The sequence below is a fragment of the Carassius gibelio genome, chromosome A23, assembly GCF_023724105.1.
Source record: "Carassius gibelio isolate Cgi1373 ecotype wild population from Czech Republic chromosome A23, carGib1.2-hapl.c, whole genome shotgun sequence".
In the NCBI taxonomy this organism is placed as follows: domain Eukaryota; kingdom Metazoa; phylum Chordata; class Actinopteri; order Cypriniformes; family Cyprinidae; genus Carassius; species Carassius gibelio.
Window position 1 is genome coordinate 10,719,717 of NC_068393.1, and position 26,626 is coordinate 10,746,342.

Consider the following 26,626-nt stretch of genomic DNA (forward strand, 5'->3'; position numbering starts at 1 on the left):
GTTGTTTTTGATTGCTTCCACTGTCCTGGTTTGTAAGTCGCTTTGGATAAAAGCGTCTGCTAAATGAATAATGTAAATGTAAATATAATCATATTTCGCTTGAATCAAGTTAAAGGTGTAATCTGCTGATTGTCCTGCAGGTAACCGCATAAATCTGTTTTCTTAAATACACTTAGGGCTTAACCATTACTCCAGAGCACCCGTAGATCGATGATTTTCAAGTGCTACTTAAGTTATGATGCTTTTGGGAAACAGACCGTGATATTAAGATCAGTAGTATGATCGTTTTTATGAACTTCTTAGGCTTACGAAGCTTTTGGGAAACTCAGCCCAGTTTTTTTTCAACATTCATTCAAATAGTAATGTTTATTTCGTGCTGCAAATATTGAAGAGGAAAATATAATTGATTCATATGCAGTTACCAAATTATCTCACTAAATTAAGCATAAAAAGCGTAAAAAAAGACGTTTATTGTTGGTACGTAGTTTTTTGCATATATGTCCGGAACTGACTCGCTATGACAGACTCCTTGTGATCATAAGGCTTCAGTAGACATCAACACAAAAGTAGGCTACTATATACTATATAGTACCGACTTATTTTAATAGACATAAAACAGTTTTAAAAAATTTCAAATAGGCATATATAAACGTATTAATTAATTATCAATATATAGGCTATTAATTTGAACATGTAGAGTAGCCTACAAGAAACTGCTCTTGTAATAAGGAACTGGTGCTCTGCATTTAACCCATCCAAGTGCACACACACAGCAGTGAGAAGTGAACACACACCCGGAGCAGTGGGCAGCTACAGATCCAGCGCTGGGGAGCAACTGGGGTTTCAGTGCCAGGGTACTGAGTTCAGTCATGGGTACTGAGGGTGGAAGAGAGTGCTGTTCATTCACTCACTCCCACCTACAACTCCTGCCAGCACCAAGACTTGAACCGGATACCTTCTTGTAAGTAGTCCAAGTCTCTAAACATTAGGCCACAAACTTGTGCAAACTTCTGTCAAAATCAAATTCTCCAGTCAAAAACCCTTACATGATCTATCAATATCAAACTTTGGCCTCAGATGACAAAACCTACAGTACAAATACACACACTACAATTGTTTAGCTTCCTTAAATATAATAAGTTATCTTTACTTAGTTGTTATACTTACTAGGTTTTATTAAGTTACACAATTTGCAAATTTTAAGGCGAATAGAACAACATGCTGCAATGAGTAATTCTTTCTTAAAATATTCAAATAGCTACAACAAAACCGATGACATTAATTCACCAGTGAGAGGCAGCAGTGCGCTAATGTGCAACAGGAACAAAACAACAGAAGAAGAAATAAGGACGGTGAGCATGCGCAGCAAGCAAAGTTTTGAAGCTGCGTCGAATTTGCTTAAACTAAAAAGTAGAAAGACTGTTTACATTTCACCTCTGGACAAAGAATGATTGATTACTTCTACACAATAATAATAAGGTAAGTAAAAAAAAAAAATAGTGTGGATGTATCTTTCTGTGTGCTGCTAATTTGAACTGACTAACATTTGCTCCTTGTCAGCACCAGTGTTAGCAACAGGGAGCAACGATCTTTGCTATTCTGCTATTAGAATAAAAACTATAGAAATACACAACTTGTGGCACATTTGGGTAAAGGTAAAAACTTTTAAAGACTTTTTTTTAATTTAATTTCTCAAATTGAAAAATGTTTTACTAGTTAAAAATGAAAGCATGTAAATTCCGAGAAACAATTCAAGAACATGCAAGAAGTCGTCAATATGATCTTTATATGCCACTTATAGTATTAATTGTTAACAGTAATCGTTTGCAAAATTTCCTCTATAATTTTATAACACTTGTGAGGCTTTGGCCACTTTTTAGGTTAAAGTCATTTTTCAGTTTACCAATGTATTTTCATCATTTTAATACAATCATAGTCACCAGACTAAATCATAGTAACCAGACTAAAAGGTTTAAACTGAATGAGCTCGTTATTTTGCAGTAATTAATTCTTTGCTGTGTTAAAAACACGAGTACTGTAACAGAAGAAATGCTGCCTTTGAATTGGTTTTATTACTGATGCCTCAAATAGAGATGTATAGAAAATTTATTTCTATTGTTAAAAATGCAAATATCAAGAAATGAATGTGTCCTTGTTCTACAATTCACAACATTAGTGGAACTTGATTTTATATGAAGAATTATTTTTCATATTTAGGAAAAAAGCTTGTGTCAGCTGTCTTCTCTGAGCAGCGGTCTTGTGATCACCAGCCTCAGTATAATAAAGGTGAGATATTTCAACAGCAGTAGAGCCGTTTTTGACTCAATCATGTGCTATGTTTTATTTGCAATTTCAAATAATTTATTGCAGTTCCAGAATACCTGTAACCATATTTCCGTATTTGTAACTGTGTTTCTTTTCACATATCTAAGAGGACACTTCACATCCTAGAACCCATAAAATGTATGATGCTACCTTAAATGTTTAATAGTTTTATTATATTTATTAATAATATTTAAAATAAACAGCGCTTATTGACTTCAATGACTTCTTTATTGACACTTAGAAAAGATTTGACAGAACTACACACCCATCTGAGGCCTACCTGTTTTAATTCATGATCACCCCGGATACTTCTACAACTAACCTGCTTGGTAAGTTCTCATAGTTAGTAACACCATTTTAGAAAAAAAATGCCTGTGTATTTGCTGGTATATTACTGAGATACCTTTATAAAGATTAATGTTGATTACATACCTAGTTCAATCAAAAATGAAAAATGTGCCATTTAATCTCCCTCCTGTCAATCTATTCCATAAAAAACTGTGCATCTTCCTGACACAAATTAAGATATTTAACCCAAATCTCTGACACCCAAGATCCCATCAAATCAATCCATTTGAATGGAGCCGATTAATCTACTTTTTGGGCCAAACTGTTCAATGAATTGTAAGGAGCAGTTTCAGTTATATTTCCACTTGAACTCTGTTAGGCATGGACTGGTGAACTGTTCTTGATCCAGAACTCACTGAACGTGCTGTAGAAAGCCTAGATGGTAGTCACTGCTCAGGGTTGGTCGTTTGTTTTTGCCTAGCCACCAGTTTCTCTGCAGCTGGGCAACATGCTATTTGAGTTAAGTAAACTAGGTAATATTAAAATTAAAAGTAATATTTAATCTTTCGTAACGTGGGTGCTTTTTACATCAGGTTCGATATCTTAACTATTGCATTACTAAGGCAACGACTGACACATTTATGTTGCATTCAAAAGAGCTCTGTTGACAGCCCAACAGTGAAAAATTAAACCATATCCGTATTAGCACAGAATGGAATGGTTAAGCATTGAGAATTAAGAATGGTTTGGCCTGACAGTGGAAAAGAGGCTCAAATCTTTGAAAGAGACGTAATTGCTATATGATCAAGTGTCTAATATTTTGGGTAAATAGACATTCAGTTAAAGGACAGAAATTTATTTCACTGAAAATGTCTTTATTTGTGTTCTGAAAATAACTTAAAGTCATGGGTGAGTAAATGATGACATGAATTTCAAGTTTGGGTGAACTAACCCAATGTTATGGCAGTGTAGGCAAGACAGAAAACACTGAAAACTGATCATCCACATTTCCATGCTAATATTGTTTTTATTTGGTTTTATACAGGTGTCTGATGCTGATGCAGTCTGGGCACTAGTATCTGTTGGCTTGCTGACTATCACTGACGATGAAGTACTTCTCCAAATCTTGACCCAGTGTCTTCTGCCATCATTGTTCAGGGTAGTACTGCAAAGAATAGTCTCCAGGGTCTGCCTCCAACATTTGCTTCCCGACCACCATGTGCTACGCTTGCATCACTACACGTGGGTTACTCTGATACTGTGAAGAAAACCTACAATATGATGCTTGACTTGGGACAGAAAAAAAAACATTGGCAACTTGTGTGGCCAACTCATTGCCGTATTTAAAATCATTGTACTGCTACCTCCATTGTTTAACATAACTAAAAGCAGATTGTTTTTGCTTTGTTTCAAAATTTTTGTAATACGAGTTAAAACTACATTGAAAAAAAATATATCATCTTTAACTTTGAACTGTCACTACATTTGATTTAGGGTAATTATGTGTGTGAAGAATAGAACATTGTTGTCATGAATTTGTAATAGATTTTTGAAGTATTTAAGTTACTAGAGTAATGGTAACTTTTTTTTTTTAAAGGCAATTGGTCAAAACTAGATTTCTGTTCAAGTAAATACAACTTAGAAATTCCAAGTTGCAGGAAATGTTACTTGATTTAGCTAAATATAAATGAGTTGTTTGAAATACGTACATAGTATAATGTACTTAATTTAGTTGTTGAAAATAGTAATTCTGAGTTACACGTTTACAACACTTATAAATAAACCTTTGTTAGTACAAATTACTATTCTTATTTCACTTTACTTGTTTTTTTTTCAAGGCAATCGGTTTGCATGCTTTTTTAAAATAAGGTTTACTCATTTTAATTTACAGTGCAGACAAGCTCCCTGCCCAGTGCACACTAGTGAGATAAATTCAAAACACTGTAATTGTAATAAAGTACTGTAACTATACTGTACTACACTGTGTGATTCTTTCAGCTCTCTCTCCAGTGCTAGGATGCATTTTTAAAGCAGTCACCTGTGCTCCTGTTCATAATTTCCTGAGATGCTACTGAATGCTTGCTTATGGATAATTGTGTGTTATTTGAGTTCATACTGTGACAATAGAGTTAACTATTTGATGTGTTTGTGTTTTATGAATGATACTTTGGAGAAATCATTAAAAAAAATTGTAATGTGTGTATATATGAATTATATATGAATATTATAGAATATTATAATTTCTAAACTACTAAATTATTAAAACATTACATGATTGAAGTGTTTACTCATGGCCCATGGTCCATTGTTAATTTCGAATTTGGCCTTTGGATTTAACTATTAGTGCATTAAGCCACTTTTCAATTTATGTTTTCTGGTGGACAAAACACTTGAACCTATACAAATGTTGTCTTTTTGGTTTATACTGTCCTTATCTTGGTGCCATTAGTTATATATGATGCTTACAAGAAAGCTGTGAATTGGTTGTTCCTGGTTGTTGTTTTACATGTGCACTTCTAAATAACATTGTACGTTCATTGATTAGATATACTGCAGTTTAATTTTAATTTTACTCATCATATTTTCATCAGCATCCTGAAGATTATGAAATATTTGGGGATTTGGAGGAGCTAATTGTTATAACATGCAGGTTTTTCTTTCTTTTTGCTCCCAACAAAAAAAAAAAGGAAAAAAAAAAAGGAAAAAAAAAAAAACACTTAACTACAGCACTTAAGGCATTAGACAAAATCACACACACAAATGGAGAAAAAAAAAAAAGATATTAAAAAGGACAAGGCGCTTGACGTCACGTAGCTTCTCACGCGAGAAGGGGGGCGACGAAAGTGTCGCGCTTCTTATCACACGTCTTTGGTCACGGCAAGGTACGCGACGATCGACACGATGATTGCTTAGTTTGCAAATCAAATGCATAAACCACACCCCATAGAGGAATCAAGTGAGTTCCCCGAAGGCCCTGACACGCACCTGCTAATCGAATAAAAAAAATATAGCTACCGATCAGCCAATCAGAAAATAGCATTGCTGTATCCGGGTAAGATTTTTACAGGCTCGTGTGCAACACAGATCCAGACGCTCGCTGAAGTAGGTAACGTTACGGTTACAGACTTGTCAAGACAATGACACAGATTTTCACTATATGTTTTTTTTTTATCAATATATTAATTTAACATTTTTTAAAAACAGTCTAAGATATGTTTTGGTCTGATGGTTATTATGACCCCGACACGCACGCAATTTTGGCCATTATACGTGGTCGGCCGTAGCTTTTGTGCCTATTATTAGCCCACTATTATTTTTTTATTGCCAAAGTTACACGTTGAAGAGGATGCGGGGCTACTCTGACAGTTTTATATAAGAGACTTCTATAATAGGCCTATCCATAATACTTGTATGGCAGTATCCATAATAGTTTAAAAAAAAAAAAAATTTTCTTTCCTTTTATTTTTACTGCACCTCATCCTGGTCCCCATTTTCAAAACGTTTTGCCTAGGCTATTTCATTATATTTTATCCAATGTATAATATTGATTATTGCATTCGTCTATTTCAAAGATGTCAGGGAAGAGGCAAAGGAGCAATCTTTCATGCTTTGTTCTAAAAGATCTGGGCCCGTATTCATAAAGAATCTTAATGCAAAAAGTAGTTCCTAGTGACAAAATTCTAAGAAAATTCTTAGAAATGTGGGCGTTTACTTTTAAAATTAAAGAAAAAAATCCTAGTAAAGAAAAAATTAATTCAGAAAGCATCTTATCCCTTAAAAGAGGTCTTAAGGTAAAATTTGTTATGAGCACAGACGAGGACTTTTAAGAGGCTTAAGAGTTTCTTTAGCAGAGGAGAAAATGGCAGAAAGATGAAGAGGCAGAAGAAATGTGTTGCAGACAATGGATGACAATGAGTTAATAAGACGGTATAGATTATATAATAATTTAATATAATATAATTTAATATATAAATTAAAGTAATCACTACATTACGATATTTGGCAACTGGGAACATGCAACAATGCAATAGTGATGATTTGGGTCTGTCACAACCTTCTGTAAGCAGAGTGATCACACAAACAATTACAGCACTTTCAGAACATCTTATTGTGTCACAGTTCATTTAGTTTCCACTGGAGATTCCCACCTTGCAGGCTCTAAAAACTGCATTTATGAATATAGCAGGCTTATAGGTGAACACAAGCAGGGGGAATGAACCGTTAATAGTTTGTCCTATACGCTCCCATGTCTGCTTCTTGTCCCTTGCTGTGTCTGAATTTTCCTTTAAGAATGGCCTTGTGTTCATCCACTAACTGGGCTAACAGTAAACACTGTTCCTCTGTCCAGATTGGCTTTCTCGCTCTTCTTGGCTTTGATTCCATGTTTGATACATTAAAACCAACACTCAAACCGCCACTTACATAGGACGGCAATCACTGTAATTGGAAAGAGTGGAACAATTTTTATCATTCTAAGCCAATCAAATACCTTATAGGAAATTAAAAGCATGGTAAATAAAAAAATAGAATTCATATACACACATATAATGTGTGTGTGTGTGTGTGTGTGTGTGTGTGAGAGAGAGAGAGAGAGAGAGAACGGTCAAATAGGAAAAATTACGCATGTAAATTTAAAGTGAGGATTAGAATAGACCCTATACTTAAAATCACTCTTTTTTTTCCTTCTTGGACAACCAGCCAATCAGAGTCTTCAAAAGATTGTGTCATACATAGCAACCGGTTCAACCCCGCCTCCTCACTAAGATAAACGTTTTTGTCTTTTCCTTACTCAGAGTTGCTCTCAGATCGGTCCCGAATCGCTTTTAAGCTAAGACTCCTACGTAAAAGTTTTTAAGCTAAATTAAGAGTTTTCTGAGAGGATTCTTAGAATCTTTATGAATGCGGGCCCAGCTCCCTAAAAAGGTGGCTAGGTCAGAGGAGGAGGCTGTGGAAAATACAGTAGGGGAGGGAGTTAGGGTGCCAGTAGAGGATGGGTGCATGGAAGAGACTGTGGAGGACCATAGAGGAAACAGTGGAGAACCCACTGGAAACAGGGAAAAAGAGAGGGTTATGTAGAGCAGCCACCTGTAGGTGTTCCTTTAAGAAGGAGTGGTCAACCCGATCGCCATTCATCACAATGGGAACCACCAGCTCTTTTTACTGGTGCTTAGTCTGCAGACAAGATAACTCCTGTGTCCATCAAGGTGTGAGGGACATAAGCAGGGAGGATTTCTAAAATAGCTGCATTAGTGTTAGTGCTTGCTCATTCAAATACCTATGCTGAGAGGGTTTTCTCCATGGTGGGATTAAACAAGACCAAAACCAGGAACAGTTTAGCACTTGATGGAACTGTGAAAAATGGCTGGCCTGGAACCACAGTGATTCAAATGGGAGCCACCAACCCCTGGCCTCAAAACCAGCTACCAACACCTACTATAAACAGCACTGACCATTTTTTCTCTCTCTCTCTCTCACACACACACACAAATAAATGCTGAATTAAATAAATATTATTTTATTTGTAAGAATATGTGTCATTTATGAGATCAGACACCCGTCCCCATCAAACCCCTGCCGACATCGCGACCGCGGGCAAAATCTCACTCTGAACTCAGTTCAAAACTTGAGAGCCCTGCCTACAAAAGTAGGTAAAACCCAGTAAACAAGACATTTACCATGTTTTTTGTTTTTTGTTTTTTTACCACAGTAACTGTAGCTTTACTGTAGTATAGTAATAGCACATTAATCACCAAATTAACTATAGTTGTACCACTGTAATGGTAGTGTTTTAATGTGCTTTTATATGACTTATTTCACAGTAATCACATTTACTGTACCATGCTTGTAATACCTTTTTAATGTAAAAAAAAAAAAAAAAAAAAAAACATTTTTCCCATCTTGCAGTTCAATTCATATTTGTTTATATCTTAAATATTTTGCTCACAGATCACTATTAACATTCTGTATATAATTCTGTTTTATTTTCTTTCCCCTTTTTTAGCTGAAAAGACGTAAAGTAAGCAGTCACCCCAGTGGTGTTTGTGGAGAGGTATTCCTTCAGAAATGGAGAAGACAGAAAGCTGCAGAGGCAGGTTGGTCTGTGATAGTTTGTCCCTTTTATCAAACATTCCTGTTGTTATCATTTGCACAGCATTTTGTTGTTTCTTAAACTGTTGTATGGTCCAAATACCCACACTTGCCATCTTTGCACATTTCCTTTATTTGGCCCAAGTGAGCATGAAGATCACAATGTGTGTCGATCTTAACATGACAAAGTTCGTTTCAACTTTGTATTTTAAAAGAAACTTCTAAATGTATTTTCAATAGTCCCTAATAATACATTTTAATGCGCTTTTCTAGAACCCAAAGCGCTAAAATTAGCGCCCTATTAACCCTATTAAAGATGACAATTTATTTTGTGGTGCTTCTAATTAAGTGATAAAAAGAAGTTACAAATGATGTACAAAATAAATATACTTTTCTGTGCACCAAGAAAACATGCAACACTTTGTTTTACTACTAAATTAGTCTCAATTTCTAATTATTATAATTAATATTTCACAAACATTGGAAAGTTGCGTGACCTCTTGTTAAACCCCTGCAAAAAGTCTCACATTAATTCCAAAACATGATGCATGATGGGATACACTAAGCGTTGTATAGCGCTCCGGAGCAGTATTGGAGAGGTTTAGTGTGTGTTAAGGACACCGTGCTTTGGCATTATTAAGACCGGGGACAGTCTCATAGTCACGTACACACACTCTCAAGTGAATAAGACCTCAAGTGTGGGTAACTGGAAAGGGGAAAAGTCTTTAAAATGATCCCTAAATACAGTCGCACGTCAAAGTCTAAATAATTCACTAATTCAATTTAACACTTGTATGATATTGTACAAGCCCCTGGACAATCTCATCTGACACTATCACAATATTGGAAAATCAGTTGCCCCACACAGTCAGAAAGTTTATATTGTTCATTGGCTTCTCATTAAATTACTTTAAATAAGCCCCATCAGTTCATGTTCCCACTATACGTGATCTCCATGACTAGATATTGCTATTAATGACTTGCTTTTAATAATGGATGCATTTAACATTTAATTATACAGCATCTTTGCAGATTATGCTTTCATGGTCTAAAAAAAACACAGTAATGTTGCATTTAATTACATAATATTTCTATCCTTTCTGTCTTACAGGATTGTTTCCAGATAACACTGTAGTTCTCCGTCATGCACAAGGATTCACCTCTTTAACTCCCCCCCCCCCCCCCCCCCCCCACACACACACAGAGAAATGGTTCCTGGATCGGTGACTCAAGACTTTGCAGTGGTTTGATTTCTGCAGAAGATGTAACTTTGTTTTAATTAACCTTATAATGAATACATTGTGACCTTCCAGCAACCCATATACTGTACTGTATACAGAACCAGTGATGACAACAATAGTTAAAAAATAGCATTTATCATATTGATAAAGCATTGTGTTCTCTTTGTCAAGCTTCATACAGTAAACTTTACTTCTGGTGCTTTTATCATAAAAAAGCTTCAGTTCTCATCAGGAGTTTTAGTAAAGGACATATTCATGCACAGCAATCCCCTAGTTCCAGTCATGAAGTGAATTATGTTATTGTTAAAGTTATATTTCTGCATTTTTATGTAGCAGGTGTTTGTTTTCCTGAACACTTTATCTTTCTTCCATTGTTCGGACAATCAGTGTTTACGTGATGCTCTGCTGATTGAGTTTTATAGATGATATTGCACACTTGACATGCATGTCTTCATGATGTTTTTTTGTGAGTTTGAAACATTTACATTGTGTTGTATCACTTTTTGGTCAATAGAATCTTTTAAGAAAATGTATATTTTTACGGTGTTCTCTGAAAGATATATACCATATTTATAATGTTTTGTTTTTTAATAAAAGAATTTGCACACTGAAAAATGTTAACGTTTACAACATAACTGCCTTTTTTTTCTTCATAGTTTTATTCTTTAAAAACGAGCTTGGTGACAGTGCAGTAATATGCGCACTTTGTCTTTAAATGAGTTTGACATATCTATAAATACTGGAAAACTCTTACAAAATTATGTATGTTCATTATGCTTTATTTCAGTTTTTATTACTAGAGATTAATTGGTAAAGCAAGGCAAATCACAGAAACAAATTTAAATAATTTAATAACTTAATAATTTCACTCTTTACTTTTTATTAGTAAATGCTCTTGTCATTGCTCAGGAAAAAATGTATCTTTTAAATTGAATGAAATGAATCTATTGGTTAGATAAGATACAACTGTGACTGTGCAGTTCACATCACGTGTTGTACACACACATGTACACATCGATATTGCCAAATTGTTGTCAAGCTGAATAACAATAATTTCTGTATTTGCATTATTGTTGGAAGAAGGTGTAGACGTTAATAAAACACTATCTAATCGGTGGCAAATTTAATTTATTGTTAACCAATCTATCCCTTTAGCCGAAAAACGGAAAACAGCGTTCATGAATGACAATAAATGGTTAAGGAAGTGTGATGACGCTGCTCAGCTTTGATGTCATTGGCTGTGAATGTCCCTTGTCACCACAGGACTGTCTGTGGTTGGATTATCTTTTAACCCATATTAAACAGCGGATCATGTTACAAAAGTATGTTTTGCTGCTATTATCACATAAGTAAATATATTAAGTCAACATTGGGTGTTTCTATGTTGAGAAAAATCACCTTTTTACCGAGATCCTAACACTAACCCTAATAATAACTTCAATGAACTACAAAAAACAGCGCCTAGTATTCCCTTTCCATAGATAGAACGATGGAGGCTTATGGGTAATGTAGTTTAAAAAGTTTTATTAATGAAATGAAATAAATAATATATTGAATGGTAAACTAGACATATAAATATGTTCACTGTGTAAACCACTATGATATATTTGAGAGGCATGGTGAAATTTAGTATTTTAGAGTATGCAATATTTAAAATGCCTTTATGCCACCTTTCCATTAATTTCTGAAAACTGTGCCCAACATTATTTTATCAGCATAGCATAAGTAGTAATCATGCTGATTTTCGCTTTGATATGTTAATTGGACTCTGATTTACAGCCATTTGAAATGTACAGTTTTTGGCTCTTCCGGGGGGTGCTACTGGGCCCCTGGGGGTAGAAGGGCAGTAAAACCTACATATATGTATTCTCCTCATCAGGGACAACAAACTGAGCTGAGTCACATTTATATCTGACAGTTTTCACAGTCCTCTGTTTTCTAATTCTTACATCATTGCTATTATACCTTTTGACAGGACATTGTGAGGCCATCTGATGAAACATGGAAAAATTATAAAGAAATGTTTTGATAATAAAAATAATAGATTATTTATTTGATTTTTGAAGTAAACATCAATAAATATAATGGATGAACCCAACATGCCATTATCTATTCCCCACTGTTAAGCAGTAATCAAGGACAATGTATACACATTGTGATACTTCACTATTACACAAGGACAAATTAATTCATATATATATATATATATATATATATACACTGTAAAAAAAAATTTTTTTGAAACATTTTGGAAACTGACAATTAAATATTGACTCAACAAATTGCTTTCAAATAATTATCCCCAAACAAAAAGATGCATTGGGGTAATTTTAGCTTATGGTCCAAAGGTAAAATTAAAAATATATATTCTCTGAACATATTAAATTGTGTTCAGCCAATTAATCAAGTAAAAGTGAAATATCTGTGTTTGCTGAACAAGCCTTGCGGAGAAAAAAATGCACCTGAGAGAAACCGTTGGTAATGGTATAGTGGATTCAAATATATCTGCGCGGGAGAGATGAGGAGACTGAGGAGTCGATGCTGAAGTACGACGACAGAAGTTCAGACATCATTTCCAAACAGATTTTTCTTCATTTAAGTTATGGTGAGTCCTGAAATATGAATTTATTAAGTCATGTTTACGTCAAACCGAGTGCAGGTCTCAATGTTTCAGCATAAAACCGTAAAACATGGGCATTAATGTTACACTACCACAGCCATTACACTAACATTGGGTAAGGTTAAACGCATTAACGACTCTCCGAATGTTTTACTTGAGGACATAGTATATTGTAATGTCTGAAAAATGACAGACAAGGGAAGCTCTATTTCCAAACTTTTAATCAGAACGAAGACAGTCTGTGAGATGAACACTGTCCCGGCCCTCCGATCTATGCTCCGAACTTACTTTGTTAACCCCATCACTGCCGGTGCAAAACAAACAGCAATTTCACAACTATGAAGAGTCTGTGCGCTACAATATTTTCCTTAGCCTACATAACATTGTATTTTGCAAAATAACATTGAATTCACGCCTTGGTTTCATGATAGCCTTTTATAAACTAATTTAGTCCAATACTAATATCTCATTTACTATTTATTGAACTAAATAATTTTATCAAACTATATTCTGATTATGATAAATGTATGAGACACTAGCTATTAGTTATATGTTTCTGTTATAACTTTTTTTTTTTTCTCTCAATGTAGCCAAACATCCTAGGTCTGACTCAACGGAACGACTAACGTTACGACTTTCACAGTGAGTATTTAAAAGTTTTTATTGCATATTTGTTCATACCATATTTGTGTCAAATACCCTTAGCTCTTGTGATATTTAAATTGTGTTAAATTGCTTTATTGAGAGCCGCCATGAGACGCTTCTAAAATTTGTGACACTGTAATTCAGGCTACATAATTTACAAAGTGGTTGGCCAATTTGTGTTACACCCGTTTGACACATACTCCGTCTGCAGTGCTTATGTGCGTGTTGCAGTACATGAATGGCAAGCTAGAATTAGTAATGTTAATTAAATCACTATTTATTAATAGCAATCTGTTAATTAATAATTAAATACTGTTGGGTTTCTCACACAAACCGATCATTTCGTGTCAGACATCAATGTGTCAGTGACAGTATTTATATCACATTTTACCTCAAATCAGCCGTCCCCACACAGTCACTTCTGGTAAGTGAGGTCAAATTATACGATATGGCATAGAGATACGCACGAAAGATCACTTGCGCCAATTGCATCCCATTGGGATACGCCATATTGTATACATGACTTTGGAACAGAGTAGAGTTATAAATTATATTCAAATTAAATGCATATGTGGTGAAATTACTAGATTTATTAGAAATGAGATATATTTTAAATTAAAACTTACAACAGGCTTGACAAAAACAGCCGATTCTCATCTTTTCTTTTGTTTTAAAATCTTTTTTACAAGAAATCCTCAAAGAAAGGATGAGTGCTAACCATTATGTCACTTTTTTTTTACCAAAATGCCAGGTATAGTGTCGTTTTCCTTGCTTTATCCAAGGAAAAAAGCCATGTGTTGACTTAGAAACAGAGTAGACTTTAAATTATGTGCATCTGTGGTGAAATTACTAGATTTTCATGTCAATACATGTTTATTTTAATGCGAACAATGTGCTGTCACTTTAATTTAGTGGGTCCAGCACAGCAAAAAATAGACTTAATGCGGAAATGCCGCACTGCTGCAGACATACCGCACCTGGAACACACTGCTGGACCGCATCCGCTTGCAGTGTGAAAGCTCTAACCGGTTAACATACTCACTGCAAATGGAGTATGTGTGAAATGGGCTTTAAAAACACATTTGTGGAGGCTACAGCCAAAGACTGGCAACAAGGGGAATACCACATTTTCTTGTGATTTTAGGGAAATCTGCTCTCAATCAACATTTCTTCACCATTTAAGAGGACATCTTAAAAACCACGAGAGGGTTCATTGTCCATTTTTAAATTGTAATTTTGTAGCAACAGTTACCGTACATTCACAGCTCATAAGAACAGGAAGCACAAATCCCACGGATTAAATGAATTAAAAATTAAATGGATAAAATTCTGGACATCAGTTTGTCCTGAGAACAGGTGCAATGATCCGAGTATATCTTCTTCCTTAAGATGTGCATAAATAAAATATTTTATATTGTCAGTGCAGTTTCATAAATGTAGTACCTAAATACCAAAATGTCAGTGAAATTTCTCTAAACACTGATAATACATGTTTTTAAAATAATTGTGTAAAAAATAAAGTGGTTTTGTTAATGTAAGATCTAAGGTCTAATGAGTTTTGTGTATCTTGGAATCCTGAATTGAAATGCATGATTTTTATCTACTAAGGTCTACTGTGCAGAAATGTTCAATGTATTTACCATTTAAGGTATTTTCACAATACTGTTGTAGATTTGATCAAATGTATTAAATAAAATGTGACAGTATGGCGTGAGTGTTTAATGTATTTTTTTTTTTTCTTTTGCGGCAACGGGGAATAAACAATACAGTGAAGTTGCTTTACTAATATAAATTTACCAAAATATATTTTTAGTTAGGTAAAACTAAAAAGGAATGCTACTACAATTTAAAATGTATCATTGGGCCAATATCATGGGTTGGTAACCTAATTTTGTTTCAATTGTTTTAACAAATTATTTCTAATTTAGCCAATGTTAACAGACTATTGCTACAATTGATAAAATTACATTTACAGAATTTCACTTGGGCCAATTGAAAATTTTAGATGTGACCAGTCACTAGAAAATTTTGAGTTGGGAAGATTATAAATTTTTTACAGTGTATATATATATATATATATATATATTACTAATAACTAATTAGCAAAAATCAGTGTAAAAATGTCCTCCTCACCCCCGTATCTTGCTCCTCAGGTACTGGACATCAGTAATGTGTGTGCTCTTGGTTTTAATGCAGTACAAGATCCACGTTGATCATTCCTGCTACATTCTCAGTTATCCCTCAAGTGTTTGTAACTATAAAGCCCATGGCACCATCTTGTAATGCAAAATAATTAATCTCGTAACTCCCTTTCTTTCACAAAACAATTGGCATTTGTTACTAAATATAAACAATAATAACTTTCTGGTGTACTGATGTCCCAGATGTCATTAATCTGATCAAATATTTTTATGTCTTAAGTAAAAAATAATCCCAATAATGATTATGTAGTTTTTCCAAGTCTAAAATAAACACATATGAGCCTACCTAGTAAAATGATGTATTTAACAAGAATCTTCAGAACACAATATTCGTCATATTCATTTTATTGAAGCATAGACTATAAAGATGATAAAGTAGCATCAAGACAAATAAGATTCAAGGAAAATAATTATTCATAATCAAAAATACATTAACCTCATATATTAATCAGTTCACACAGATGAGTGATGAAATGTCCTTAAAAGTCACAGTCCCATCCAGTCAACTGTGATACAGATCATGTGATACATATAAGACATTTGATACTGTTTCAGAAAATAATGATTCCTTATCAACACATCTAAACTGGTTTCATCGTGATCTTCTCTCGTGTCTGGAAACAGCTTTTGGTTGATATCCAGCACTGATGTGGTGTAGCTTGTTCTCAGCCAGAAGATTAGATTAGATTAGATTCAACTTTATTGTCATTATGCAGAGTACAAGTACAGAGCTAATGAAATGCAGTTAGCATCTAACCAGAAGTGCAAGAATATAGTGTTTTATATACATAAAAGTGCAGAGTAAGTAAAGCTATGATATACAGAATTTACAGTGGAGTTGCTATATACAATATTGATCAGAGTATATACAGAATATAAATATGAATGTAATGTAGGGATTGTATGTACATTATGAACAGAGCAAAGAAGAATTATATATACATTATGAATAGCAGGAACTTGAGAACAGTGGTAATAAATACAGTTGAATGAGTGTGCAAAAGTATAGTTTAACAATTTATTATATGCAAAATAATAGTAGTGCAATTATATTTATTGTAGAAATAGTTTACTGTGCTTGTACAGTAACAGCTTTAGACAGTTTATAGTGTAATGGATTTAACCATGTGCAGTCTGTGCAAAATATGAGTAGTGCAATACATGTATGTAAAGTACTGTGACCAGTGCAGTAAAAGAGCAGGTGCAGGTTAGATTGGTGGTGTGGTGTTCAGGAGTGTCACAGCCTCGGGGAAGAAGCTCTTCCTGAGTCTACTAGTTCGAGAGCGTAGGCTCCTGTAATGCCTGCCGGATGGAAGGAGGGTGAAAAGTCCATGGTTAGGGTGAGAGGCATCCTTGATGATATTTCTGGCCTACCCAGACAGCGCTTCTGATAAATGTTCTCTATGGAGGTTAACTGGGTGCCAGTGAGATCTCTCAGTCCTAAGATCCCAGACCTGGTCAAAGTGAAACAAACAATCCAGATGAAGTTGTTTAATGGACATAGAGCTCATCTTATGTTCTGTGTGATTTTCGCAGGGTGAGTAACTATGACCCTTGTAGTACTGTACACTTACCATTCTTCAAGCTGTTTTAAGATCTTTTGAGAAGCTTTTTCTCTGAAGACAATTTACCACATCCTCTTCTTTCACTCCTTTCAAGAGCATCCCTTGGTCAAAACCCCTCATTTGGTTGATGAGATCATCTGTACAAAGTAAAATTGTTAAAATACTGCAATAAACAATTTCATTATGCAAGAATTTAGAAAAAGTTACAGAGGCAAAGGACTTGCTCATGAGACTCCATTAGCATGTGTAGTTCTCAGAGACTCTAGAATTCATCTATTGTTGCAGTAAATGGGTTTTCTTCCTCTAGAATCTTTCTCCAGAGCTAATGACTTCTCTCACAAATGTGTTTTAGTCTGTGCAGTGTAAGGCTTTGCTCAAACCAATCAACTATCAATTCACAATTTATAACACAACATTCACAAAACAGTAAGATAATGTCAATTGGTGTTTATATCAATTAAACCACTTTTATGACACTTGTATGCTTTTAAGAATAACAGGTGGTGTTTTTTTAAAACTTTAGATTAAAAATGTTCCAGTCAAACTTTGCTAACATGCTATAATTATTATAGCTGTATCAAATAAAATAAAATAAATATAAAAACATTGGAAAGAATAATTACGGCTGACATGACCAGTCCTGTGAGAGATCATCATAAAGTCCTGTAACACAGCATTGCTTCAACACACACATACCAGAGGACTTCTGTTTGCTTGAGCACAAGATGACCATCTTCATTTCTCATCCTGAGCAAATCATTTCCTTGGTCTTCCTTCTCTTCTGTGAAACAAGATAATCTTACTCTGTGTGCAATGAGCAATATTGCTCATTAAACATATAATTAAGTTAATTTAAAGTAAGATTCAGACCAGAGCATTTGATGAGTAAACAAATGTACCTGGGAAGAGCTGATCGTGGCAAGAGTCGCTGAGACTCAGTAATAGCTCTTTTAGTTTTTAGGAAGGTTTGTGAGGGTTGGCCCACCAAAAACTTCTGAAAAAGAAGAACAGCATTATCTGCAAACAATCCTGTAAGACAGAAAGAAAGGAAATATTATTTCATTACATGCAACTTATACATTACTATATACTTTAACTTATACATTACTTACATACATTATTTTTTAGACCATGAAAGCATTAGTGAATTATTAAGACTTTGATGTGGGACTGTATTTAGGGATCATTTTAAAGACTTTTCCCCTTTCCAGATACCCACACTTGAGGTCTTATTCACTTGAGAGTGTGTGTACGTGACTATGAGACTGTCCCCGGTCTTAATAATGCCAAAGCACGGTGTCCTTAACACACACTAAACCTCTCCAATACTGCTCCGGAGCGCTATACAACGCTTAGTGTATCCCATCATGCATCATGTTTTGGAATTAATGTGAGACTTTTTGCAGGGGTTTAACAAGAGGTCACGCAACTTTCCAATGTTTGTGAAATATTAATTATAATAATTAGAAATTGAGACTAATTTAGTAGTAAAACAAAGTGTTGCATGTTTTCTTGGTGCACAGAAAAGTATATTTATTTTGTACATCATTTGTAACTTCTTTTTATCACTTAATTAGAAGCACCACAAAATAAATTGTCATCTTTAATAGGGTTAATAGGGCGCTAATTTTAGCGCTTTGGGTTCTAGAAAAGCGCATTAAAATGTATTATTAGGGACTATTGAAAAGACATTTAGAAGTTTCTTTTAAAATACAAAGTTGAAACGAACTTTGTCATGTTAAGATCGACACACATTGTGATCTTCATGCTCACTTGGGCCAAATAAAGGAAATGTGCAAAGATGGCAAGTGTGGGTATTTGGACCGTACAACAGTTTAAGAAACAACAAAATGCTGTGCAAATGATAACAACAGGTATGTTTGATAAAAGGGACAAACTATCACAGACCAACCTGCCTCTGCAGCTTTCTGTCTTCTCCATTTCTGAAGGAATACCTCTCCACAAACACCACTGGGGTGACTGCTTACTTTACGTCTTTTCAGCTAAAAAAGGGGAAAGAAAATAAAACAGAATTATATACAGAATGTTAATAGTGATCTGTGAGCAAAATATTTAAGATATAAACAAATATGAATTGAACTGCAAGATGGGAAAAATGTTTTTTTTTTTTTTTTTTACATTAAAAAGGTATTACAAGCATGGTACAGTAAATGTGATTACTGTAAAATAAGTCATATAAAAGCACATTAAAACACTACCATTACAGTGGTACAACTATAGTTAATTTGGTGATTAATGTGCTATTACTATACCACAGTAAAACTACAGTTGCTGTGGTAAAAAAACAAAAAACAAAAAACATGGTAAATGTCTTGTTTACTGGGTTTTACCTACTTTTGTAGGTGTCATGGTTACTATGATTTTACTACAAATACAGCTTACATCTTTGAACCTGAAATGAATATAAAACGGATCCCAGGTCTGTGGCACGTCACGTCACGTGACCGATAGAGTTTAACCAGTTAGCAGCTGTGTTCATTTAGTTAAACACAATGAAACTCAAAGACAGCCTCGGATGACCGATGTAATACAGAGAGTAAACATAAGGCGCTCATCTGATTAATAAAGAAGACAGAATACGTTTTAGGACAGGCATTAAAATAGCATATTTACTACTACTCACCATAGACTGTATAACTCACCCAACCTGCGGCTCTTGCAAACTGATGGAAAGTATCGCGATGTGTGCTGAATGAGACTTCTTGAACGTGATTTCAAAGCGATAAACATCTCATGTCAGTGACGCTAGAGGCGCTTGACCACGCTTCAGTTTTTGACGCTTTGGGGTTGACGCACAGCGCGTGATGCGCGTAGTGGGAGGGGCGGCGCTGTTTATTAATTATGTATTATTATTATTTAGGTCTTTCTGTGTTGATTTGCTGTTTATTAATATTTTTAAAACTATAACGCTAAATCTATCAACATTTATTTAGATGTTATCATGTATTCATTCATTTCTTTATTTTAATTATATTATTTCGGTCTTATTACAGGTGAAATATTACAGTAAGCCAGAACACGGGCAGAGCGGGGCTCATTCTAAACCCATTAGCGGACATTCATATCACAGAATCTGACAGCGATCAGAGGCTCATCAGCGACATCATTTTTAAGAAGCCTTTACAATAGCCTTAATAAAAACTTTTAACTTTAGAGTCTAAAGTAAAAAAATAAAAAATAAATTAAAAAATAAATAAATCTGTAGGCCTATCGCTAATAAATAATTTATTTATTTTTAGATATTTTTTGTTCTTTTTATTTAAACTAAATTGTTTCTTAATGTGAAAATGTGTTACAGTTATGTGTCAAGGACTTGATATTGAATTCTGTAATAAAAAAAAATTAAATCTAGGCCTATGAAAAAAATAAAAATCAATGAAAAAGTAAAAAAAGAACCATTGCGCATTTTACAGCTAAAAAAGTTTTAATGTGTTTTTGTCACCAGCAATACAGTATGTTGCTCAGTTTTGTACAGTAAGTTAAGCTCCGATTTTTTTTTTCAAGTTTCAGTGAGTTTCTTCTGTTGTCCTGTGAAAAATTAAATAATAATAATAATTAATCAGAAAATATTGTGCTGATGCACGAAAGATGCCTCCAGTTGAAATGCATTAGTTTAAAAAAACGTGCTGCAATCATGAAAATAAGGAAATAAACGTGTGCCTGCCACGAATAAATAGATTAAATTACGTGACAAAATCACGAACTGCCGTGAGACTGGGTTTCCGTGTGTGGACCACGGAAGAAGAGTGTCATTGACTTGCGTTAGAGTTATCCGTGATCTCAGCACAGACTCACTCCGTGCTCGTATCACAGATTTTAGTTAGGCTAACAGAATCAAAATGAATCTGTATGATGGCAGGACAATGCAATAGTTACAATAACAGTCAGGTTGGTCATGGTATTTGGTGTTGAAAAAAATAAATGCTTCAAATGTTGCGTTTCCAGATGAGATAGCACGTCCATTGAGTGAGGTCTGTAGTACTCCATCACTGAAACGATCCGTGTAAGGACCACGGAAGATGAGTGTCATTGACTTGCGTTAGAGTTATCCGTGATCTCAGCACAGACTCACTCCGTGCTCCTATCACAGATTTTAGTTCTGACTATAGCCAAAATGTGTGTAAAACGCCATCAAACTGGATTTTATGAGAAAAAATGCCAAGTTAATTACATGCCATTGCAACTAGTGTCGACGAAAAGCTTGTAAGTTCCTAAACAAGTGAGTGAGGTCAGGTTGTGGAGGTCCGTGCCATCACGGGACTTTTGTAACTGAAACAAACGTAATTTTTATGATGACAGGACAATGCAATAACTACAACAGCTGTCTGGTTAACGTCATTATGGCATTTGATATTGGAAAAGAAACAAATACTTCAAATGTTGCGTTTCCAAATGAGAAAGCACGTCCGTTCAGCGAGTTCTGTACTCCGTCATTGAAACGGGTATCCGTGTGTGGATCACGGGAGGTCAGTGTCATTGACTTGCGTTGGAGAAATATCCGTGGCCGGGTCACGGAATTTGGGGCAATTCCGTGATGGCTTCACGGATTTTGAGTTAAGGACCCGTGGACATTTCACGGAATTCTGTGAGACCAGGTTGCAATTACAATGTCACTTGCAATCGCTACTTGCATTCCCAGACTTGCACTCTCAGACACTTGTGCTTCCGCTAGCGACGTCACTTGCAGTCTTTATTTTATTTAATATTTTTGTTCTATTTGTTTATAACTTTTTGTTTGAATCTCTCAACACTTTACAACAGTAGCCAGGTGGTGAAGAAAAGAAAAAAAGAAACTAAATTACAATGTCACTTCCAATCGCTACTTGCACTCTCCGCCACCTGTGACATCACTTGCAACCAACACAAATCGTGTATTTTGCCAATGGAGACAAGACGCTGTGGCGATGATTAAACGATTAAAACTAAATTAGTAGGCCTACTACTATAATGTACAGGGTCCTGCAAGAAAAAGACAAGACCGGCAAATCCGTGGCCAGAACAGCAGAATATGAATGCAATGCACAAAGTCTTTCGTTAAGCGTTTTCCTCCTGTAGAAAAAACAATCACTTAATATGGCATAATGTATTAGGATACCTTAAGTTCAATTAAAAGACCAAATTTGATATATAGTTATTATTTAATGTACTACAAGGCAAGCAGATGGCTATGAACACAATGCGAATGTTTAATGTGGCCTAATAACAGACTAAGATGATAAAGACAATTCAGTATGCATAACCTATATGTCTTGTTGTTGATTCAACGTATATACAGACCAGCAAATATGAACGTACATTATGAAATGCATTAAGTGATTTTAAAAGGATCAGCTCCGTACAGGCAAGCAGACGAGTACAGAACGCAGTGCGTTAAATTGTACATAACGTTTTCCTCCTATAGAAAATCATTATAAATAAAACACATAATGTAGCTTAATGGACAAAGTAAGCGATATAAACGAGTTGTAGACAATTTGTTCTATATGGAAAAATGCTTAACGCGAAACTTTGCGCATTGCGTTTAATCTTTTCTTCATTGGCAACATGCACAATTTGTGTCGATTGCCACAGGTGTCACAGGTACCAGAGAGTGCAAGTAGCGATTGTAAGTGACATTGTAATTTAGATTTTTTTTTTCCTGTCTTCGCCACCTGGCTGCTGTTATAAAATGTTGAGAAATTCAAACAAAAAGTAAAAAATAAAAAATAAAATCGCTAGCGGAGGTGCAAGTGTCTGAGAGTGCAAGTCTGAGAGTGCAAGTCTGAGAGTGCAAGTGCAAGTCTGCAGCCAGACCCTCTTGGACATATTTTATAAAAGTTCACATTGTTGTTGCAGAATAAATATAACACAGATAACATCAAATACATACATATATATATATATATATATATATATATATATATATATATATATATATATATATATATATATATATAAAACATTATCAGCGGTTCCCAATTACAGGCCATGTTCCGAAGAAAAGTAAACTTCAACAGATTTCCCCTGCTCAGGGAGGAGGGAGCAATGAACACTGCATATGGATTATATCAATCAGAACACATTTCATGCACAGAGATCAATTCTAACAAGCTGGTTATCTGAATCATATTTGTTAACTAAATGAGAAATACAAAATTTGCAAAAAAAGAAGATCAGGTTATTGATGTTTGTATGCTTAGTGTGCCCAAACACGCTGTTGATATGTTCTGTCTGCGCGAACAGGGATTAAAACGCTTGAACAGAGCACTTTGACTGTACAAACATTTCTTGGTATTACGCCTTCCACAGAATATATAAATAAAGATAAATACATTTAAACTTTTTTTTCTCTTTTTTTTTTTAATTCAAAAGTATCAAAGGGATCGTTTAAGAAGTGGTTAAATTAGAAGCTATCAAAATAAGTGAGTAGCTTCATTTTTTCACTGATTTTATAGATCTGCAATGGGTTATTATATATTGTGTTCCTGCAGCAGCGGTATAATCTACAACAACAGCAATAACCAACAGCAGCCGCAGCTCAGAAGAAATACAGAGGGCAACTTCTATGTGCACAAAGTCTTAAGGAAATCAAAGTTTTTTTTTTTTTTTTTTCTTTTTTTTTGTGGTGACAAAAAGTACAAAATTAAATTTGACAACATTTAAGAGTGTGTTCTATTGTTGTATGAATCGGACATACTTCGTCATGTTGTCATTGTCATGTGACCTACATCCTTGTTCCATTTGTGGATACAGCCTAATGGGATAGTAAATTGTCCATATGAAACACACTTTAGCATCTCAGTAAATGTACTAGATCATCCAGACAATTTTAGTTAAGTAAATTATGAAAGCAGCCAGTTGCATTTAGTGAGTGAACTACGTTGCATCGCTGCCAACATTACTGTTGAACATGGCTAAATTAATAGTATATTTTGAGAAATGATATCAATTAATACTCTAAAAGCCACACAACAGGTTTAAAAAGCAGCATTGCTAACACTTCACAATAACTGATGGAATTTACACTCTAGCCAGCATGAATCTGGCCTGTCCTTTCTAAAGGAGAAAAAAAATAGCTTTCAATATACACACAATGACAAGCATATGACATTTGACCCTTTAGTAAGCTATCAATTTCCGTTCTGAAATGAAGGCGAATAACGTGACGTGAATGTGACTTTTTCAGCTATTGTTCTTAAAAGAGACTCTCTAGTATAAAATGCAAGTGGAGTTTCTGTAACACATCATCAGACAGGGAATCCATTTTGCAGGCTTTATTGACAGACTCGAGGTCGTACAGGCAGGGATCAGGACCAGCAAACACAACAGTAGAGATAACCAGAATCGTAGTCAAACACAAGCAGAAGTTCAGGGGAAACAGGCAAGATTCAGAGTCCAATAAACAATCCAAGGTCGAGAGGCAGGCAGCAAAGGTTCAAGAGACGGTAAACAAGCAATACTGGTAACAGGAAATCAAACACGGATAATAACGCTTGGAAATGTTAGCCGGAGCAAAACAAGACTTCGCGTTAGGCTAATGGAGTTGTGCAGCTTATATATCCGTGCCAATGAGCTGCACCTGTGTGATGATCAGAGTAGAGGTGCGGGGATGATGGGTAGTGTAGTGCGAATCAGTATAGGTGAATGTGAGAGTCAGTATTCCGGAGATGGAGCCCTCTGCTGGCCAGTAGAGGGAATCACGGGGTTCGTCTCCGTGACAGAGCCCCCTCCCTGCGAGCGACTCCTGGCGCGAGATGGTAGCCGACGTCGAGGTCTACCGCGTGGTCGGGGGGCCGGTTTCTCCGGATGTAACCGATGGAACTCCGTGATGAGGTTGGGGTCTAGTATGTTGTCAGCGTTGACCCAAGATTGTTCCTCCGGACCGTACCCCTCCCAGTCGACCAGATACTGCAGGATGCGTCCTCGACGCCTGGAGTTAAGAAGCTCTCGCACTTGGTAAGTTTCCTCAGTCTCGATCTGGACGGGCTGGGGACTCTGCTCACGGGACCTCCCCTCTCCCTCCTCTCCAGGGGCCACAGCGGGCTTGAGCAGAGATACATGAAAGGTGGGAGAGATGCGATAGGTGTCAGGTAATGCAAGACGGAATGAAACAGGAGTGATCTGATGTGTTATCTTGAAGGGACCCACGTACCTTGGACTTAGTTTTTTGCAGGGTAGTCGGAGACGGAGATCTCGGGTAGAGAGCCACACCCATTGTCCGGGTTGGTATACAGGCCCAGGACGGCGACGGTGGTCAGCATGTTCTTTTTGATGGCGGATGGCTCGTTGAAGGTGTACGTGAGCTTGATTCCAAGTCTCCTCACTGCGTTGCAACCAGTCCGTGACAGCGGGTACATCGGTGGGTTCCCCGGACCAGGGAAACATGGGTGGTTGATAGCCTAGGATGCACTTAAAGGGGGTTATACCAGTAGCTGGTTTGACCAGGGAGTTCTGTGCGTACTCAGCCCAAAGGAGAAACCGTGCCCAATCTTCTTGGTTGGAGCTGCAGTATGATCTCAGGAACCGGGTGATCTCCTGATTGAGTCTTTCGACCTGGCCGTTGGATTGAGGGTGGTAACCAGAGGTTAAGCTAACGTTTATATTGAGGGCTTGGAAGAAGGCTTTCCAAAGACGAGAGGTAAATTGGGGACCTCTATCAGAGACGATATCCTCCGGTAGTCCGTAAAGACGGAAGACCCAGTTACAGAGTAGTTCGGCAGTCTGTAGAGCAGTAGGCAATTTAGGTAGGGGAATAAGGCGACAGGCTTTGGAGAAACGATCAATTACTGTCAGAACAACAGTGTTCCCCTGAGAGACAGGTAGATCAGTGATGAAGTCTATTGCTAGATGGGACCAGGGTCGTTGTGGGATGGGAAGTGGTTGAAGCAATCCGGCTGGCAATTGGCGGGGAGTCTTGTGTGCATTACAGGTCTGGCATTGTTGGATGAAAGTTATAGTGTCCTTGGGTAATGATTCCCACCAGAACCGGTTCTGAAGCAGGTTAATGGTAGCCGTGATACCGGGATGACCGGATGCGGGCAAGCAGTGCGTGTGGTTGAAAACTTGATCACGTAAGGTAGGTGGTACGTAAACCTTATCAGGAGGACAAGTTGCTGGAGGTGCGTGTTGAGAGTTGTGTTGTTGGATTAGTGTCATGATGTCCCATTGTACTGGTGCAATGACTACTTTGAAGGGGAGTATGGACTCTGGTTCGGATGGAATCTGTTCATCTTCGTGAATACGGGATAGTGCATCTGCCTTGGTGTTCTTGGAGCCTGGACGGTAGGTAACTGAGAAGTCGAATCGAGAGAAGAACAGTGACCATCTGGCCTGCCGTGGATTGAGGCGCTTGGCTGAGCGCAAGTACTCGAGATTCTTATGATCGGTTAGTACGGTGAAGGGAAAGTTGGCCCCCTCCAGCCAATGTCTCCACTCTTCGAAGGCCGCTTTCATAGCGAGAAGTTCACGGTCTCCCACGTCGTAGTTCCGTTCAGCAGCATTGAGTTTGCGGGAGTAAAAGGCACATGGGTGGAGTTTACCGGTAGAACTCTGGCGTTGGGAGAGAATAGCCCCGATACCAGTGTTGGAGGCATCCACCTCGACGAGAAACTGGAGATATGGGTCAGGATGATGGAGTATGGGGGCGGTTACAAA

General features: G+C 36.2%; 2 long non-coding RNA genes across 2 annotated transcripts; one reads left to right on the forward strand and one right to left on the reverse strand.

Annotated features, from left to right (window-relative positions):
- The first annotated feature begins 1,320 nt into the window (after positions 1-1,320).
- On the forward strand, positions 1,321-5,197 carry LOC127944267 (uncharacterized). Its single transcript, XR_008150316.1, has 5 exons — positions 1,321-1,479; positions 2,218-2,286; positions 2,433-2,463; positions 2,567-2,654; positions 3,659-5,197. It is a non-coding gene; the product is annotated as an uncharacterized LOC127944267 (long non-coding RNA).
- A 10,539-nt stretch (positions 5,198-15,736) lies between these two features.
- Positions 15,737-20,886, reverse strand: LOC127944403 (uncharacterized). Its single transcript, XR_008150351.1, has 6 exons — positions 19,617-20,886; positions 18,885-18,975; positions 17,872-18,001; positions 17,669-17,753; positions 16,982-17,109; positions 15,737-16,861 (listed from the first exon to the last, which is right to left on the reverse strand). It is a non-coding gene; the product is annotated as an uncharacterized LOC127944403 (long non-coding RNA).
- Positions 20,887-26,626: the final 5,740 nt, after the last annotated feature.